Source organism: Pleurodeles waltl, chromosome 7, assembly GCF_031143425.1.
Source record: "Pleurodeles waltl isolate 20211129_DDA chromosome 7, aPleWal1.hap1.20221129, whole genome shotgun sequence".
NCBI lineage: Eukaryota > Metazoa > Chordata > Amphibia > Caudata > Salamandridae > Pleurodeles > Pleurodeles waltl.
In genome coordinates this window covers 676,833,454-676,852,777 of record NC_090446.1, presented here as the reverse complement: position 1 = coordinate 676,852,777, position 19,324 = coordinate 676,833,454, and the positions used below count along the sequence as shown (strand labels likewise).

The 19,324-nt window shown below is 43.1% G+C and overlaps 1 protein-coding gene across 3 annotated transcripts in view; it reads left to right on the top strand.

The window, feature by feature from the left end:
- The window catches only part of RBM27 (RNA binding motif protein 27), a 622,061-nt gene that overhangs the window by 185,371 nt on the left and 417,366 nt on the right, over positions 1-19,324 (top strand). The gene's annotated exons all lie outside the window — the stretch shown is intronic.

Below are 19,324 nucleotides of genomic sequence, written 5' to 3'. Positions count from 1 at the left end.
TCTGAAGTTCTATTCAATCTTGCAGCCATTCCTCCAAAGACATCTTCTCAGTACCATTGAGATTTGCTTCAAGAGGTGTTTCACATTCTTCAAGACAAAATAGCAGTGAATAGGGTCCCTAAATTTGGAAAAAAGAAAGGGACTTCATCCCTGTTATTTTGTGTTCTGAATGAAAGGTTCCAAGGAAGAATAGATGTTTTCTTGATGTTGAGAATGAAAACAAGCAAGAAGTGAACAAGAGTAAAGTTTCAAATTTTGAATCTCCCATCGGGTTGGATGTGCTCCACAGAGCCCTGGGGTGCGGATTTGCACATTAACATTATGCAGGTATTTTAAAACTGAGGTTTGTGGTGGGAAGCGCTCATTGTCTGTAGGAAATCTGCCTTTTTCTGCATGGTTACACAAGACATTTTGCCTTTCATTGGACCCCATGTTTTTGCTGGCTTTAGAACTCTGCTCACTTTACCCTTGCTAACCAGGTGTAAAATGCCTATGCTCCCTTTAAAACACAGTTGAATAGGCATGTACCTTATTGTCATTTTTAACCTGCCTGTAAGGTACCTTATAGTACAGAGTCTACCCAGGGTCTTGATGTTTAATGCCACTAGTGCACTTTATCACCTATTGTGAAATGCACTATGGTGGCAGTGCAAAAATGATTTCAGGCCTACCAGTGTAGCCTAACTCAAGCAGTGTAAAAACTGAACTTCGACCTGTCAAACAAAATCCTTTTTGACATGTAAAAAACCTTCCTTATAAATATTAATGCACCAATTATAAATAGTTTATTTTCGGGTATGTCCCCATAAAACATGCAATAGTTCAGGCAATGATAATATTTCCGTCAGTAAAATAATACAAATATAATGTTATCAAAACACATACGATGCACTTTTAAAATTCAAGAAGTGACAAATCTAGTATACATTTTCTAATGCTTCCCTTGAGTAAAACCTGCTAGAATTTACAAAGTGCAGTCCTTCATCTTAAGATCTTGCTGTACGAGCGTGTAGTGACCATGCCCAAAGTAAAAACTTGCACAATGTAAAAATAACCATTGCCTAGGTAGCTGCTTTCAAAATTTCCATTGCTTCCTAGACGTTCCTCACTCTCTGTGATCAACATTGGGGAATAATCCTTTTTTTCTTTGGGACACTATATGCTGAGCAAAATATAAAAGAAGTGGTCTTTATTTTCCTTTTGTGTGGGACAGACTGGACAAGTATCATTTCCCACAGTAAGCTTGCCTGTTTCGCAGTAACTGGCAGAATACCTATTCTGAATTTTACGAATACATTTTTCACATTGCTTTATACAATTCTATTCATAAACTAATATTCTGGAATATATTTATGGGCTAAAAATGTGTCGTTTTGTCCTCCAGCTTGCTGTTTGATCCAGGATTTCTCCATAACATACAGCCATTAGCAATTCTTGACCCTTAGAATTGAATAATTATTGATAGATTCAGGATTTTTGTATAATTCCCCAAGGTTTAGCCCCAGTAGTCAGGATTTAATGTTGCTAATCCAAGGAATAATGCAATATTTATCCAAACAGATCAGATCACTTAGCCAGGTTCTGTATGGTTCCAATTTGCATAGACCAAGCTCTGATCTAATACAATTGTGGTTTGGCCATGTGGTTCACCCTGTTCAAGGTCCGATCAAGACGTAGTGGAATCAATGGGGCACTATTGGGAAGTTTAAACAGTGATTTTATAAATTAATTTTCACATATTCTTAAAAATTCCTGTAGGTTGTTGGCTTTTTATGTAGTGTACCAGTGTATGGAGACACAATGCAAAAAGTCCAGACGACCCTTATTGGTTTTCAGGGCTTACTTTAATAATCCCAAGTGCCTTATTTGCAGTAGTGTGGCCGAGCAGCTTAGGCTTATCAGAGGGGAGTGTTGAGCATTTGTTGCACACAGTCAATAAATGACACATTCTCAAGAATGGAATTGGAGATTATTTTATAAAAATAACACATTTTTTGTTATATATATTTAGGCACCAAGATCATCAACATTGGGTATGTATTTTTAGCCTTATAGATTTTTCAAGGGATAGATAAAAGCAGTTGAAAAACTGTTTGAAGTATGAGCCTTTAATGTGGTAATGTTATCCTATGGGAACATACTCTGCACTATAGATAATTGCAAGCTTTTCTGGAGGGTGCCTTTTGGGACTTAAGGTGCTTAGGTGCCAAGTTTCAAGAAAACACCAGCAGTTCATTTTTACCTGTCTTGGTGAGCCTGCTGGTGCTGGTTGCGTTGGTAGCCACGAGCACTACACTTTGAAGTCAATGTCTGGGTACCTGTACAAGAAGAGGCTGCAGTAGGGGACTTTGGGACAAGTCTTACTGAACCGGAAGGGGGGGGCTTGGCTCTTCAGGGTCTCAGGTGCAAGGAGCCCCCCCCCCCCCGCCACCCCCCCCCCAATATGACCATTTCCTGTGGAGAGTGGCCATTTTCCTTGCTCAGAGATCAGAGTTTTAGCAAACACAAGATGGTGAAAGCCTTCCTCAAGTATCCACCTCAGATAACCCATCTTAGTGCTGTAACTAGCTTAGAAGTGAAACATGCCTCCTGAATAACTAATTTCCAGCTGGCTTTGGTGCCAAATGGGCCTCAGGGCAGGGGGTGGCGTTCCCCAGGCCTGGGGAGAAGCCAGGATCACATTTCAAAGGTGGCAGTGGCTTTGAAACCCCTGGCCCTGATATGCCAAATCACTAGCCATTCTGCTGGAGCAGGTGTGATTCCCCTTTCTCAGGAAGAGGCATTGTTTCTGGCCTGAGAGTGCGGGGTCTCACCTGCAGGGGGATCAGAAACTCATCTGTGGTGGCAGACTGGTCAATACCAGTCACCCAACACTCTTAAGGGGCTGGCATCAGTACAGATTTAAGACAAGGCATTTGATACCAAACACCATATGTTTCAGTGCAGCCATCATGTAGTTGGGTCACTCGTAATGAGCAGTGTCCCGTATTTCTTTAAGATGGATGCCTGATCACTTGCAGTATCTGTCAATCGAACTAGACATCACAGGGGCATATCTGCTCATGCAGATGGGCCCTCACATGGCAATGTTGTGTTTTCAAAATGGTTTGCACCATTTCACACGTTCTGCAATGGCACTCTTCATGTGCTTGGGTATGGGTCCATTGGGTGGCATAATACATGCTGCAACCCATAGGGATCCTCTTTAGTACCCATGCCCTGGGTACCAGGGGAGCCATTTACTAGGGAATTACAGGGGTGCTAAATTCAGTTAGGTTACAATTGTCATTACTTCATTTTAAGGAAAAGAGCACTACGGCCTAGGTAGCAGGGTCTGTAGGAAGCTGGCTCTTTATATAGTGGACCAAAAAGATGTACACCGTGCAAAGAGTCCAGGCAAATCCCAATGGAATTACAGCGGCACAAATAACATTCCAAATACTCTCTTTTGTAGTAGTGTGGGCGGGCAGTTAGGCATATCAGAGGGTATTGCTAAGTATGTTTTGCACACACATATGCAGTAAGTAAGACACGCTCAATAAAGAAATTCAACACCAATTTAGAAAAATAACACATACTTTTATAATAATAAAATCTGATACCAAGATCATCGTAATCAGGTGAGTACTTTTTGATTTATGAATGTTTACAATTTTCAAAATTTGGGCAAACTACATTTTTTTTGGTGGGGAAATGTTAGCCTATGGGGCAAAAACGTGTACTGGATTTGGATATGTGACAGCATCTAACAGGACTGTTCTTCAGGACTTACGGTGAGTATAGGGCAAGGCTCAAGGCTGCACCAACAGGTCATATTGGGAAGCTCTGGGGCGTTTGACTGCAGAGGTATGTTACGACGTCATGTGTCCCTTTCACTTCAATGGGAAACGTCTGGTCAGGAAGATGTTAGCTGCACTGGGGTAGAGTCCGGGGGAACCCACAAGGGGGCTCAACCCTTGAGGTCTCCTGACACTCAGGGACACCATTGGCCCATTTCTCCTCCGGTTGTGGGCCTCGCGCGCAGTGGTGTCTTTTGGCGTCTGATCCGGTGCTAGAGTTACAGTTGGAGAAGGGCTGCAGGTGGCAACCAGTGTTCCCGTCTAGTAGAGCCCTCTAGTAAAACCCAAGGATGGGCTCCGCTCCAGAGGGTCTCGGTACTCCATGGGTAACATTGACTCCCTAGAACTCTGTCTGCTGGGCTCGGGTGCAGAGATGCTTTGAGGTGTCAGGTCGCAGGGGTCAGAGACTGGCTCTGGGTCTTGGTGACCTAGTGAAGAGGGTAAAGAGGGTAGTGGGGGTCACTCTCCTGAATGGCATTGTGGATCTTGACGTCCCTCGATGGTAGGTCTGCTTTAGTGCTGTTGGAGTCCTGATTGGACCATCAACAAGCCTTAGCTGCTCTAAGCTGCCCCAGGTATAGGTGTAGAGAGCCTCCGGGTGGGCCCAGGTTTACAGGACTTTAGTGAAAGGGTTGGTCAGACCTCTGTGCTCCAAACAGTCTTCTTGTGGCTCATTGATCCCTCATAGGTCCCGATGGCCAGTGAGGCAGAGTACCAGACTTTACAAGCGGTGCCCGTAGACGCAGGGAAGCAATTCCTCTGTTCTAAGGGGGATTCTTCAGGCGATTGGTGAAGCACTGGCAGCTCTCTGAGTCTGGACAACGGCAGGACGAGTCTGTTTATCCACGAGGGTTGGGTACAGCAGCAGGCTGGCATGGTAGGTGCAAGTCAGTCATGCTTCTCGGTTTTGGGTCACCAGTCTTCTTTGTCCACTCTTTCTATTGTGTCTGTCAAACCCTGAAGTCCTGGTATCAGGGGATTCTCTAAATACTCAACTTAGGGGTGTTAAGGGGAGTGAGGGATAGTAGCAAATGGGCTACTTACCCCTGCCATCACTACACCCCCTACATGACCATTTCCTTTGGGGCGTGGGCATCACCCTGTCCCAGAATACCTAATTCCACCACACACAAGATGATGGAATTCCTAAGGTTGTGTTCACTTCAGGCCGATCACCCTAAAGGTGTATCCAGCCTGCAAGGGCAACAAGTCTCCTGCATAGCTAGTTTCCCTCCATGGCCAAGCGCCAAATGGGCCCTGGCCAGGAAGGTCAGTATTTTCTTACCTCTGAGGGAAGCCAGATCTGCATCCCAAAGGCAGTGACCTCCTTGAAGTTCCCCAGCCTTGGAATGCAGATTTGCATGCCCTCCTCTTGGTAGGGGTGTGTAACACCCCTGCCAGAGCTGGCTTTGTTCCTGACTGCCAGAGAGCAAATGCTCTCAGCCTTGGATGTCAGAAACTTGTTTGTTGGTGGCAGACAGGTGGAAACCAGTCAGTCAGCACACCAGCAGTTGGTAGGTATTTCAGAGGGCACCTCGAAGGTGCCCTCTGGCTTCATGTATTAATAAATCCATCACTGGATTCAATGAGGGTTTATCAATACGAGATGTGTGATACCAAACATCTCTAGTTTCAGTGGAGCCATCATGTTGCTGGGTAGCTCGTGTTGACAAGTGTTCAGCAGATGCACTTAAAATGTCTTCCCTGTTCATTTACTATGTCTAAATCGACAAAGACGTAGCAGAGACATATCTGCTTATACAGAGATGTCCTCATCACCCTGTCTTAGGGCTGCAAGGCCTGCTGTAGGGGTGACTTGAAAATATTACAGGCAGTGTTAGGGGACATGACACACAAGTGTGTGGTGCCATGTGTTTTCAATTTTTTGGAGCAGTTTATCACACAGCATGCAGTGGCAGTCTGTACGAGTTTGATGCTGGGTCCCCTAGAGTGGCACAAGTTGTGCTGCAGCTCTTAGAGGACCTTCTTTAGTACCTATGCCGTAGGTACCAGAGATACCACTTACTAGGGACTTACAGAGGTGCTAAAGGCCTGGTTACTTGGGGATGGGGTGACCAGTGGTCTTGTTTTTGAGGAAGGAACACTGGCACTGGGGACTGGGTTAACAGGAACCCAGGGCATTTCAGTCCAAGTTGCATCAAACACCAGACCAAAAAGTGTGGATGGTGGGTGGGTGGGGGTGGGGGGGGGCTACTGCAACCAGAACCGTTTCCCACAGGGACCTAGCGCACTTTCAGTGAAAAAGAATCAGTAATCGCGTAAAAAGTGGGGGTTACCATTTCAAATTGGGCACTTTCCCACTGGGCCATGTCCCCATAGCCCCATGTTTCAGCTGTATTTTGAGCCTCTTAATGCCTTAGTCTTACAAACTTCTACAGCTGGAGAAATTTGACTGCATGGTGTAGCATTGTACTTTTTTACTACCTTCATTGATTTGTGTTGTAGTACCAACTTAATGTTTTAATTGGCAGAGCCCAGGACAGGGTGTATGCAAATTTTACTCCTAAGTAGTCAAAGTTCTTCACTCTCAGTTGCATCTCCCTCTACTAGCAACCTACATTTATAAGGGTGATAGGGGCTCAAGACCATGTATTTTGTTTTTCCTGCATTGATCTGGTGCTCTCTTCAGGAGCAGAAATGTGAAAATTAGTTTAGCAATGCCTGAAAGCCAATTGGAGTTATTGATATTGGCAGGATATCACCAGCAAACATAATTGTGGTGATACTAGACTTCCCCGATTTAGATGCATCATTTTGATGCTTATTCAGCTACTCTACCACCCTTTATTATAAAGGCTGAATAAAGTAGGCGCCAAGACACATCCCTATTTGACACCCTTGGCTATAGGAATCCCTCTGGTAAGCCCCCATGGTTCCCCTGTTGTACTTGGGTATATGCTTCTGTGTGAAGTTTCATTAGATTTGATGGGATGCTATAATGCTTCAGACTTCCTGTTAATGTGTACCTCTATAGAGCCCAGAAAGCTGTGTGCATGGTATGGAAAAGTATCACTTTTAGCTATGTAATTTTAACAGCCCTTACAGTAACTAGCACCCAAAAGCAATTTTCACTGTGACAGGTCTAGCTGTGTTATGTAGAAAACTATTGTACAGATTAAAATCCTAATACTGTATCTCAGAAAAAGAAGCATCTGGGAAAATCATAAAACTACTATTTTTATTTTTCAAATTTCAATTCAATGGCGAAGTCTTTATAATTTAAATAAATATTAAGGAAAAGCCAATTTTAGCATTACCTTTTCTCTTCCTGACATTTCTAGAGGCTAATTTGCATTAATTCACTAGCTTCTCCCAGACTGTACTTGACCTGAATAAGGTGTGAAATTACTCCCATGAGCTAGCCATTAGGTCACTGTGATTTACAGATTGACCAGAATAGGCAGGAATGACTCCTTTAGGCTCAGCAGAATGCTGGGGACTGTGCCCATCCTGTTGACACCCCAACCTCAAATCTTGCTCAACAGGTCTGTTGAGCCACCTATAATAATCGAAATGCAGTTGAGCTCCTATTCAGGTTACAGGGATACAAAAAGCTCTAAAAAGTCTCTTGCTGGAAGTACCCAGCTGGCTAGTGGCATCTGGTCCTGGTCTGTATCCTGCTGTTGGCTTCTTCCTTGACACCCTGGGAAGACTAAGTGCCTCTCCTGAGATCCTGGGGTGTTTTAGAAGTGTACTGTTGTATCTGCGCTCCATCTCAGTCAGCCTCAAACTGTCTCTAATGCCTGGTCTACCTCAACCATTGACTATTATTGGTACTTTTTGCTTGTTGATGATATTTCAACTTAAAACTTAAAAGAAAGTCTTATTGGATTTGTCATTCTATTTATTGCATTGTATTCTAATTTGGTTCTGGATTTTTATTGTTTTGCCTTTTACAGTTTTGGTAATGCGTACATTCTGTACAAATTGCCTTAAAGTAAGTCTGTGTGTTCAGTGCCAAGTCTACCAGGCTGCTGAGCTCAGGTTACATTTTGTGATGTTGAGGGTTCATCCTGTCAGGTATTATGAATGTTTGAGGTGGGACGTGTCCCCCCCCCCCCCCATAGTATTCCAACTTCCTACATTATCAATACAGAGCCCTTCTGTGAGGGACCACAGAGTGCATTCGGGAACTTCAGGATGGCTGCCATCCACGCTCCTTTGATGTGGAAGAGGAACGGTCTGGTTCTCCCCCATGATGACAACAAAGAGCCGTTCAAAGACGAGAGGTCAAAACACTACAAGGTGAGTGCAGAGGAAAGAGCGGAGAGAACGTGGGGCAGAAAATGAAGAAGCAGGAGCATCGGAAAAGGACGAGAATGGACAACAGGAAGATACAGCAGGGAGGTGAAAATGCTGAGGGCAGCGACCGCAGTGGGAACCATAGAAACTGTGGCAGTAACTGTGTTAGACGGGAATAGCATCCGAGGTGAGGGGAAGACCTTGTGAGACACTACTTTTCAACCTGGCGGCCCAGGGAGGCAGAGGGACTCTTAAGGTACCACAGCCACAGTCCTAGGAGAGGGTCGTGTCTGCAGGCAAGTGCCTTTAGTACATTTTCTTCAGTTGTGATGGTGGTAAAACACTGTCCTGAGTTCTACCATTGTGATGGTGGTAAAATAGTATTATGAGGAAGCAAGAGGGAAAGGAGGAGAGCACGGGGAAAGGGTGGAGTTGGTATCACTATAGAAAAGTGGGAGGGAGCATTGAAGAAGAGAGAGAGGAGATAAAAGGGAAAATAACTGGTATTCCTTTGTATAGTTTACTCCGAGGACCTCTACCTGACTGGTGACCTGCTTGGGAGGGAAAAGTGAGCAGACAAAGCGGCAAGAATATGGGGAAAAGAAAGCTAGAGTGATGACCGGCATCAACTAGAAGGGATCCTATGTACTAGTATAACCAGAGAAAAGGAAATAATAAAGAAGGAACTTGACACATTCTGACACATTTTTTATTCCAAAGGGCCACACCTTCCCTTTGGCTTCAAGTCCGCTCCAGAGCTTTCTTTAAGCACATTGCTGAATGCAGATGAAACTTCTACAACAGTGTCCGGAAGACCAATGATGTCAATATTGAGCAGTTGAGATGACGGTCTGATGTTCCCAAAGACAGTTTTATGAAAAGGGTCCCCTTTCATTCCATGTCAAATCATTACGATGAATTACTTCCTTCTGCGATGAAATAACACATGGGTTGCCTTCAAACGCAACGGAAATGGTCTGAGAAAGAAGACATATCACATTAACTTGCTAGAGTTCAGGGCAGTCCATCTGCCTCTCAAGTCTTTTCTTCCTGGCATTAAGATAAACTCTCTGCTTGGTCACATGAACAAACCTATCTCAATGCTTTATCCTAACGAACAAGGAAGCACAAGATCTAGACTTATGTTTTTCAAAACACAGCCATTATGGAAATCGCAGATCACCAGAATTCTGCATATCCCTGCAATTCATAATCTTGGGGCCTTATTAGAATTAGGGCACACTGTTCCACGTTGTGCTGCAGCACACCTGTAACTAGGTATGCTGGGCGCAGACAGGGGTAGTGGTACTTAGTACAGTCAATGTGTTGTTCTCACTGCAGATACAAATTGCCCCTTCACTGGGAACGCCATGTAAGTGAAAGGTGGTCCTCTTTTCAGTGAGGCTGCAGGCATGGCCCCAAATGTAATGGGGTCAAGGATATCCCTGCAGGTGGATGTAGTCAGTGACTGAAGCGGCTTGAATGTGGATACCAAATGGGTTCCTGGGACTTAGTGCTCCCTATGAAGAAATGCTGTCATAATGATATATCTGCCTCTGCTCCCACAACTGTAATCTGGCATGGGTGCAGAGATGAAGGATTCCCTCACTGACTCGGGCCATATGATCTCACCAGTACTAAATGTTGCTGGCATGATTATATTACATAAGAAGGCTTGCAACTTTCCTTGTCCTTTTCTGTAATAATTTTCCCTTGGACTGCAGTAATGGAGGGTGTATGCCCATTCCATACCTCCAGGTTTTACAAACCAGACACACAAGGGGTATGCCCATTTGATATGCTGGTTGAGGTAGTTTATGTGCACATTTCCTCCAGTACCCTAATTCAATCTTTCATCAAACTGCTGAGACACGGATGATAGTGATAGCCCTGGAATGGTCAAGTCATTGGATGTTAACTGACCTTCTAAATCTCGTAAATACCTGCACAATAGGCTGCTGTTCAAACCGGATTTCTGATTTTAGATTGTGGGCCACCTCCTACAGCCGAAAATTCCTTTGTTGAACTTTGAAACCCAGCCTATTGATCTTCTGCAATATGGACACTGGAATTTTGTCACATTGCTAACAGAATTGTCAGATAACCCTGAAGCCCATTCTACAAGGGGTGAAGTAGTTAGTGCTCTATTACTGAAGATAATTGCCATTTCTGAACTATGTAAGTCGGCTACTTCAAGGTCTAAAAATAAATTCTACAGACCTAGGCTATCCATTATACCCATAAAGATTAGAATAATTCCCCACTTCATATGGCGACCCAGTAGCACTTTCTTCAGATGTACTGTCCATTCAAATGTCACACGGGGTGTTGGTGTTTCTTTCCTTATGATAAGCAGCACCCTTTGATAGCCTGTCTGAGGCTAAATATTCTCATGGAAATAAACTGATAAACCTCAGTTTGGAGCCTGCATTGCAGCATCTAATGCGCAAGAAAGATGTTAGTGTATAAAGTGTAGGAACAAATGCAGCCGGATAGCTTTTCATTGAAATGTGAGAAAAGGTATTTTGCCTTAAGATTCCAGGCGCTTACCCCTACACATGATGCCCTCTGCTGGCAGGTGTATCTCAGAGTTAGTTCCTCTTTCTGGCTGCTGTGTGTGAGATCTCAGAGCATGTGCGCTTTCACGCCTCTATTTTTTCAGAACAAATAGAAAAAACCTTTCTTTTTCGTTTACGGTTGACATGCTTAAAATGATTCTATTGAATGAAGTGACTCTTGTGTTTTGTGATAAGCTTACTCTCCAGAAATGCTTTTTGTTTCAGAAGAAGGCTGTCTCTGACCCTTCCTACAAGTTGTGTGTGGTATTCATACCGGTCTCTCATTTGGTCGAGAATGTGGCATCTGTTTAAAAAAAAAAAAAAAAAATGTACAAAAGGAGTTTGAAAGACTGAGAGGGCACAAGGCCCAGGCCAAAGAGTGTAGGAAGATACGAAGAGGAAAAGCCTTTAGAAGTCATTCTCTCCTGCTTCCTCTGAAAAGAGGCTTGATCTTGGAAAGCACTCCCACTGGGAAATCTTGAGAAAGTAAGCCTTCAGGGAAAGAAAGACATCCACATCATCATTGTAAACACCGTTCAAGTTTGGCATGTAAGGTAGCAACTTAAAGAGCATCGGCTCTGCCTTTCTCTGTTGAAGGCAGGTTTGACGACTGCTTCTCATTGACTTTCTGGAGAGCATGCCAAACACTTGAAACATCTGCTGCTTTAAAGATGTCAAAGACAATCTAGTGTTCAAGGTCAACAAAACTGCCTTTAACATCGAAACTAGCTTTACTTTGAATTTCGTAGGACTTTCAACAGTTAAAAAAAAAAAAAAAAAAAAAAAAACACCCATCGTCACACATCTCAATTTTAAAGAGAAAATGTCACCGGCCTCCAAGTCCCAACCACCATCAGCATAACAAAACACAAGGCTTTCACCATCATCTATGATGTTGATGCCTAAGGTTAGGCTGTCGCCATCAGTTGTCTGGCCTCGATGTTGCTGCTCCATTCCCTTCGATTCACATAATCTTACCAGTATGGAGTGTCCCCTGACAGGTCACCATCTTTTTTCACCTGATCATGTACTCTGAAAAAGAGAGTAGAGTGCTTGTTCTTGACTTCTATAACAGTAGATCCATGTCCACTACATTTCAGACCACTAGGGCCATTAATGCCTTTTGAAGGCCTAGTTCAGGTTCCGTTATAACCTTTACAGCTATCTCCTTCCAGGATGCTATTGAGACCAACATCAATGTCTCCTCTACAAAAAAGGACACAAACTCTGACGCCTCATCACTGAGCTCTATAACACAGATCTCTAAGCAGATGCATGTCTCCCATTTCAGTCCGAGATGATGATCATTTTATACATCACTATTACCAGCTGTATCTTCCTCTATCGTCTGTCCTATAATGTACATCAAAACCTTGAATGAGGTAATAGCCAATGAAGCAGCAATGTTGAACATTCCTCTTGAAGTTCCACAGTCCACTTCACAGTAGAGACCAGCTTGAAACCGTTTGCTGCCTTTTTTTACTTGGCCCACATACCATCACAAAGGAAGATTCCATACCCCTGCCACTATAAAAGCAGCCACTTACTGCCTCTTAAAAAAATATGACACAATAGTAGGATTCAGAATCGCTAAACACTTGAACAAAGTCTGATTCACTTATAGTGATTTTGGTCAGACGAAGACATGCCTCAACTCTATCAACTACCACTCCCCGAGAGCAGGAAAGCAAATGATTGGCTGCTTCTGGGAGGAAGATATGTAGTACAGCAGCTGCTACTCTAAAAAAATGTCAGCATGACAGCTCTCCTCAGACATTAGAGAGAAATCTGTGAGGGCATGCAAAGTTTCCTCGATCTTCTGAAGCACTGACTGTACGATTTTGCAGAAATGCTGAATGTAAGTTCATTGGTCTCCAACCAGATCATAAGTACAACAGTTGATTTGGAGGATTTAGCAGCCAAATGGTTCTGCTCATAACAAACAGTGATACTTTAAAACCAATCCCACTGTAGTTGAGGGACATGTATCCTTGCATCTTGTAGACTGGACTTCAATTGCAAGAGCTATATGGGTATTTAACATTGTTTCCAGTTTTCAAACCCCTTCCACTGTTCGTACCTCCAAAATCAAAATATCAGATACCCATCCTTAGGAAAGAAACAGTGATTCCATTAAAGAAACAAGAAGGTAAGGCAAGGGAATTTACTCTAGGTATTTTGTGGTTCACAAAAGAAAACTCACAAAAAGGAATACAGACATTTATTAGACCAATGGGTCACTAACTACTTTATCAGGAAATAAAAACTATGGATGTTTGCTTTGCATCAGCTCTATTTGCATCTAGGATGGGAATATATGATGCATATCCTCGGATTTGTTGTTTGGAACAATCGCCAACAGTACACAGTTCTGCCCCAAGTCGGCTTTCACACATTCTCAGCATGTATGGCAGTAGTAGTAGCAGCCCACCTTCTAAGAAAAGTAATTTTCATCTATCCTTACCTGGATGGCTGGCAAAATAAATATCATATTATAAATAAAATATCATACTAAGACAAATGTGAAGCAACATTGGTGCTGCTGCATATGCTGGTTCTTTAAATCGACCATCAAAAATTGATGACAATCTTATTTGGGAACAATGTTGAACATCATACAAAGTATTTCTTTCTGAGGAGAGCATTTCACCTATCTGGGAAACATGCCACATCGTGGGGACAGTGTCCTACCCAATAGCTAGACAAATTGCCTGAATGGCATTCTGAATTTACTTTGTTCAGGGTGCAAGATTGCAAATGAGACTGCTGCAACAAGGCTAGTGGAGACCAGTGACATCAAATGGGAAGTCAAACTGATGTTAACGGCTACAGCAAGATAATCTTTAGCCTGATGGTGCAAGTAACAAACTTTTCAGAGGTATCTGTTGTTGCAGATAGATACTTCACTGTTGAGATGGGGAGTCCATAACATTTCATGGTTTAGAGACAGCAAGGAGTCACGGAACTAATGTTGAACGATGTCGAAGCATAAAAACAGACTAAACGTCAATACCCGAGTTCCACAGCTAAATACGAAAATCAGTTCTCCACTCAACAACCTATATCACGAAACACAACAATAAGACAGCAATCAAATACTTAACTCCTGAAGCAGTGGCTTGGCACTTCTGAACATATGGACAGATAAATCCACACCTGTGTTCTTAATAGAATTGAAACTTTCTGTTACGAAAGCTGGGAACTTTTATATTCTATGTCAGGACTGGAGGCGAGGATTATGCTTGTTTGAAGATTACCTGCCACTAAAGAAGCCGTATCCAATTCCAGTTTTAAAGAAAATTTCTTGAAAGTTGAGTCTGGAGACTAATCAGCAGCATTCAGAATATCCTCCAATGAGCCCCAAGTGAAAAGGTTTTGGAAGCCATTGCGCCATGGGCAGGAATGCACCCCAAAGTTGGAGGTATCAATAATTGCCTCTTGCATGATCTATGTGGGCCATCTTTCTATAGTGGAGGAGGACACCGCTGTAAATGGTGTGTGGATAGAGATCAATAATTGTTGTCCGCCTGAGGAAAGAAATTCATTCATCATTACCTTATATGCTTTATACATCTAACAGCACATAACCTAGGGTATCATCAAAACCCAGTTAGGAAATCCCTCTGGAATTGAATGTAGTTATTCCCGTAATATGAACAATAACTCCAGGGGTAGATGCTACTCTTTGTAATATCCAGAGCCAAATGACTCTCCTACAGGAGGCTAAGTGCTCCAAACATGGCCAGCTGCTTACCTAAAAGCTCTTTCTTGGAGAGAGATTTATTGCTCCTTCAAGGCAGCAAAAGCTTCAGAATCTTATTCACATTCCAGAGAGAATAATATTCTGGCTGTGGGGGAAGAAAAAGTCATACTCCCCTCATTACTTTCCTCACTAGAAGATGTTCTCCAGCGGGAGATCCCTCTAAGGAAAGTTGACCCACTGAGATGGACAATCTTAACATATTCACTGATCTATGTTTTTCTTTCTGTAGCTAATGCTGACAAAAAGGTTTGAAATGTGCACAGTATTGGTCACCCCAGGATCCATGTTTTTCTGCAGGCACAAACCCATCCATCTCACCAAAGTGGATCTGAATCAGTTAACTGTGCCATCTGCCCAGGTTTTTGACACAAGTTGTGCAGCTTCTTGTGAAATCCCAGGGATTTTCAGTCATTCCCTGTAATCCTCTATGCTATGCGATGAAGTTTCTCGAATGTCACAAGGCAGTATTTATTCCCTGGGGGATCCAGGAGAAGATCCTGATCAGGAGGAAACAGATTGGAGAATCACAAGAATGTTCTAACCAGAACTGGATACCAAACTTGGGACCACCAAAACAACATGATAACCACTGCAATCTTGTGATTGTCGCACAGGTTGGGGAAGCGCTCTCAGATCCAATCTTGAAGGAATGCATCTGTTGCCATTGCCTCAGGATTTGGCCTTCATTGAAGTACCTGTCCATTTGATGATCCAGTCTTGAGGTGAACAGATCCACTGGGAATGGATGTTGTCAGATTTGTATCTCCCTGATTACCTCTGGATGCAATTTCCAAAGACTCATATCTTGAGAATGTTGTGAATGCCAGTCCACTACATTGCGGGGACTCCTGGGAGGAGGTATTCTGCCATCACTGAAATCTTGATGTCCAGGCAGAAGTGCAAGAAGTTCTTGGCCAGCTCCAATAATGTTTTTGAATGTGCTCTCCCCCAGGTGATTGATTTAACGTGCCACTGAAACAGTGTCCGTTTTCAACAGGACGCAGCATTGCACCTTCTCTTTGGTCCAGAATCATATTGCAAATGAACCCCCCAGAAATCCCAAGCAGTTGATCTGTAGTTTTCATTCTTGAGCAGACCATTGTCCTTCTGTCGATAATTTGTCATATCTTGCACCCCAGGCACTTTTGCTGGTGTTCAACTCTGACGTATGGAAGTCCCTTTCGCAGATAATGTGCTTTTAACTTTTGAAATACCTGTAATGAAGCGGGCCAGATAATAGCACCTGGATCAATAATGACGACAATCCCAGTATCCTGATGATCTCTCACAACTAGGTCTTTTGTCACTAAGGCCTCTTCCGAAATTCCGGTCTTATCTTTGCCATCATCATCGGAAGACTCAGTGTGACTTTGTTGGAATCTATTACGAATCCACAGAATGTTGTCGTCTTAGCTGGAATGAGAGAGTTATTTTCTGTGATATACCCCAGACCCTGCAAGAGACCCACAGTCCGTTGAAGGTATGTTGATAGCATCCTTGGGCATTGATCCATCAAAAGGATGTCATGGAGGTACACAATCTGACGTATTCCTTGGACCCGTAGACCCTCCTTGGATTGCCTTAGCACCTTGGTGAAGCACCAGGATACTGAAGAGAGTCTGAAAGGAAGAGTCTTGAATTTGTAAGCCTTGCCTACCCTTGCAGCACAAGCTGCTGAAAAAGTCAGTGTGGAGAGATGCCTCAGATTGTGCTTAAAGTCTGCAAGCCGCCCTCCAACTTTTAGTTGAGTACAAGGGAGAACATTTAGCAGAAGTGGTTCCTTGTGAATGGGAGCCTTTACCTTGGCTTCAGATCTGAAACGGCAGGCTAAGCACACCCAGCCAGGATATTTGCGGACATAAGACCGAGATTGTTTGGCCTCTTCAGCCATGCCCAAAATCTTAGTGATGGGACCAGTAATGTCAAGCAATTTATCTTGACAAGATCATGATGAGCGGCCATTGCTTTTTTTGAAGCCTGACATATTTTCCCAGAAACGAGGCCATACTGCTTTCTGTTATTGGTGTCATGGCCCCTTGCCCTCTCGGGAAGGGTGAGGACACGCCTCCTGGAGGCATGGATAGACCCCTCTCACCAGTGGTTTACGGATAAGTCACCTCCTTTTTCGGACTAAGACCACTCTGAACAGCGAGAATGAAGGAGATCATCCACGTCAAGCATGTCTTGTGTCATTTTCGGATACTCCCGACTTGAGTTGCGTTGCAGGCACCCGGGCCTAGAGGGACCTGAATCCCCATGTGAGTCTCCATGTGAGTCATCGCCATCAAAGGGTTCTCAGGTGTTAGGTGTTCTTAGGTTTGAAAAAACATCCCCCATGTTGCCACCCTTGGGTGTAGGGGCCAGAACTCCAAGTATGTGGGTCTGGGAAGAGACTGGAATAAAAGTGCTAGCTACTGCCTGTTGAAGGCATCCAAATCTACCCCTTGTTCATGTCTCCTTGTTCCCCTTGTCTTGAACAGTGTGGGTAGCAGACTGTGCCTGGGGGTGACTACTCCTCAGTAACCTTGGGGCACTCATCACCCATGAGAAGGGGGTCTGGGAAGCAGTAAACTATCTGTAACTTTCTATCCAGGTGGGGTGTAGCAGAAAAAGGGAAATACAGCAAGGAATTCTTCCTCAGCATGTCTCGGGACTCTGCATATGCTGCAGTTATGAAAGTGCTTCGAACTATTATTGAAGCCTTGAAGGTAGATGTAGTACTGGAGCAAGCACAGTGAGTTTTGGTAGACCTGCAGTCTCGATTATGGGTTAGAAGTCCTGGACGTGAAACACCCCTTATCTGGGGTATGCAACATGGGCAACGTCCTTTTGGTGCAATGTAGCAGTCTTTGCTACTTACAGAATATGGACCTTAAGGGGCGACAGCACCGCATTATGCAATTGTTGAAGCTATGAATTGAAGATACGGACTCCCTGCTTTGGGGCATAGTGCCCCAGATGCAGGTGGGAGGCCAATGCTCCACCTACTAAGTAATCGGATGACTTTGGTGCCGCATAAGCAGTGTTGAATATGTACCCGTGGTGTCCATCAAGGCAAAGTGATGAAACATACATACCTTAGCCATAATCAAGCGAGCAGTTCCATATGCAACAGTAGACTGAAGAGATGTTGAAATACGCCACTTCAGGCTGCTGGAGCAGCGACGAAAGAGGGGGATTAGACATTAACAAGGGATCTTGAAAGGATTGTGAGAGAGACGCTTGGATGTTGTTTTTGACTCTCATTCACCATGGGCCTCTGGAAAATTTAATTTCTTATGTTGACTGTCGTTGAATAGAGTAAAAAAAGATTAATGTAAACCTCGCCTCCAGTCCTGACAAAGAATCTTGAAAGTTGATGTCATCTGTGTCAGTTTTTTTATTGGCAGATCCACTTGAATTATGCGGCAGGGGAGGGCCAAATGATGTGGCTGGATTGAGTAAATTATTTGGCTAGAGAAGGCAAATTATGCTGCATAATGCGGCACTCTATGATAGTATTACTTCATTATTTTGTCATTTTCAAACTTTTAAACATTGGGCATTGTTGGACCCCATTTGAACCAGTTAAACACCCAAGTATAGCAACAGAAAAAAAAATTACTTTGAAAAGGGCCTTCCACTGTGCGGCAATGCATGTGCTGCAGTTTTAGTAACTTTTGAATCGTTTGAGCTAAAAATATATTTGTTTAAATTTGTAGATTGGTGCAGATGGATTATGTGGCAAATGCAGCAAATCTTTAATTATGCGAATTGACCCCACAATCGTATAATTCCAGTGGCCCTATAGGTGAGACTTTATGGAAGGCAATCATTTCACACAAAAATTTTCTGTATATTATTTAAGGGGTAATTTGTCAGGCCAGCCTAGATCAACCAAGTATGTTGGCCAGAAGTGGGGTTGTGAGGATGGACATCATCAGACATACTCCTGGGACGAAGTCTGAGTGAAGATTCAATTTTTTACCATGGTGGGTAATTGGAGTACCATATATTGGTTAATAGTGATGTATGTTACAGCGCTGAAAACAGTGTCAATTTGTTTTATAGGATAAAAACATGTTATCTGCCTGTGGTTAGTCTCGGGAAACTATTTTAAGATTTGGACATTTTCTCCTACTGAAACAAGTACCACCACAAGTCCTGCTTTTCACCTTTGTCGAAACCTTTTTATTGTTTACTTACGGTTGTTAGTGTATGGTAGGGCTTGGTAATGGACATGTATTTTTAAGCTTTACCTTTTCTTGCATTTTTGTATTGTACTATGACTCACTAGTATCAACGTTAAGCATGTAGTTGCATTCCCTTTTTAATTGTGCCTTAAGATTTTTTTCTGAGAAACTCGGGTTCCTGCTTAGTTACTGAAAAGCAATTGAGTGGAATCTTAGACGCCTGTCCTAACCTTAATTTTTTTTAGTTATTCTATCAGTGCACGATTCTAACATTAGTTATGGTTTTGTGGCCAGTAATATTTTATCGGTTCTCTACAAAGATAGGAAAAAATCAAAGTTGGCTTCTACCATCATATTTGATTAATGAAATAAAATAAAATTATATTGATAGTTTCTGTGCTGCACTTTTTATTGATGATTTTGAAAACCTGACTCGCTTTTGTTTTATCTTATTGTATATCATCAAGAAGCTTTTTCCTGTAGCTAAGTGAACAGGATTGAGCTAAAATGCCGATATTTTGCGTTGCGGATTAGAATGCTATGGTTCATAGGCACTACATATGTAGTTTGTTTACGAGGACTAAGGAAAATATGTAAAATGTGCTTTGAGACCAGCACAAGCTTCATTAAAGCATTCTGATGCCAGTCCGTGGAGTCGCAGAGTCGAGGGACCACAGCCAGAAAAAACTGATGTATTCACAAGTGTATTGCAGTGTTTGCCTTCGGTAT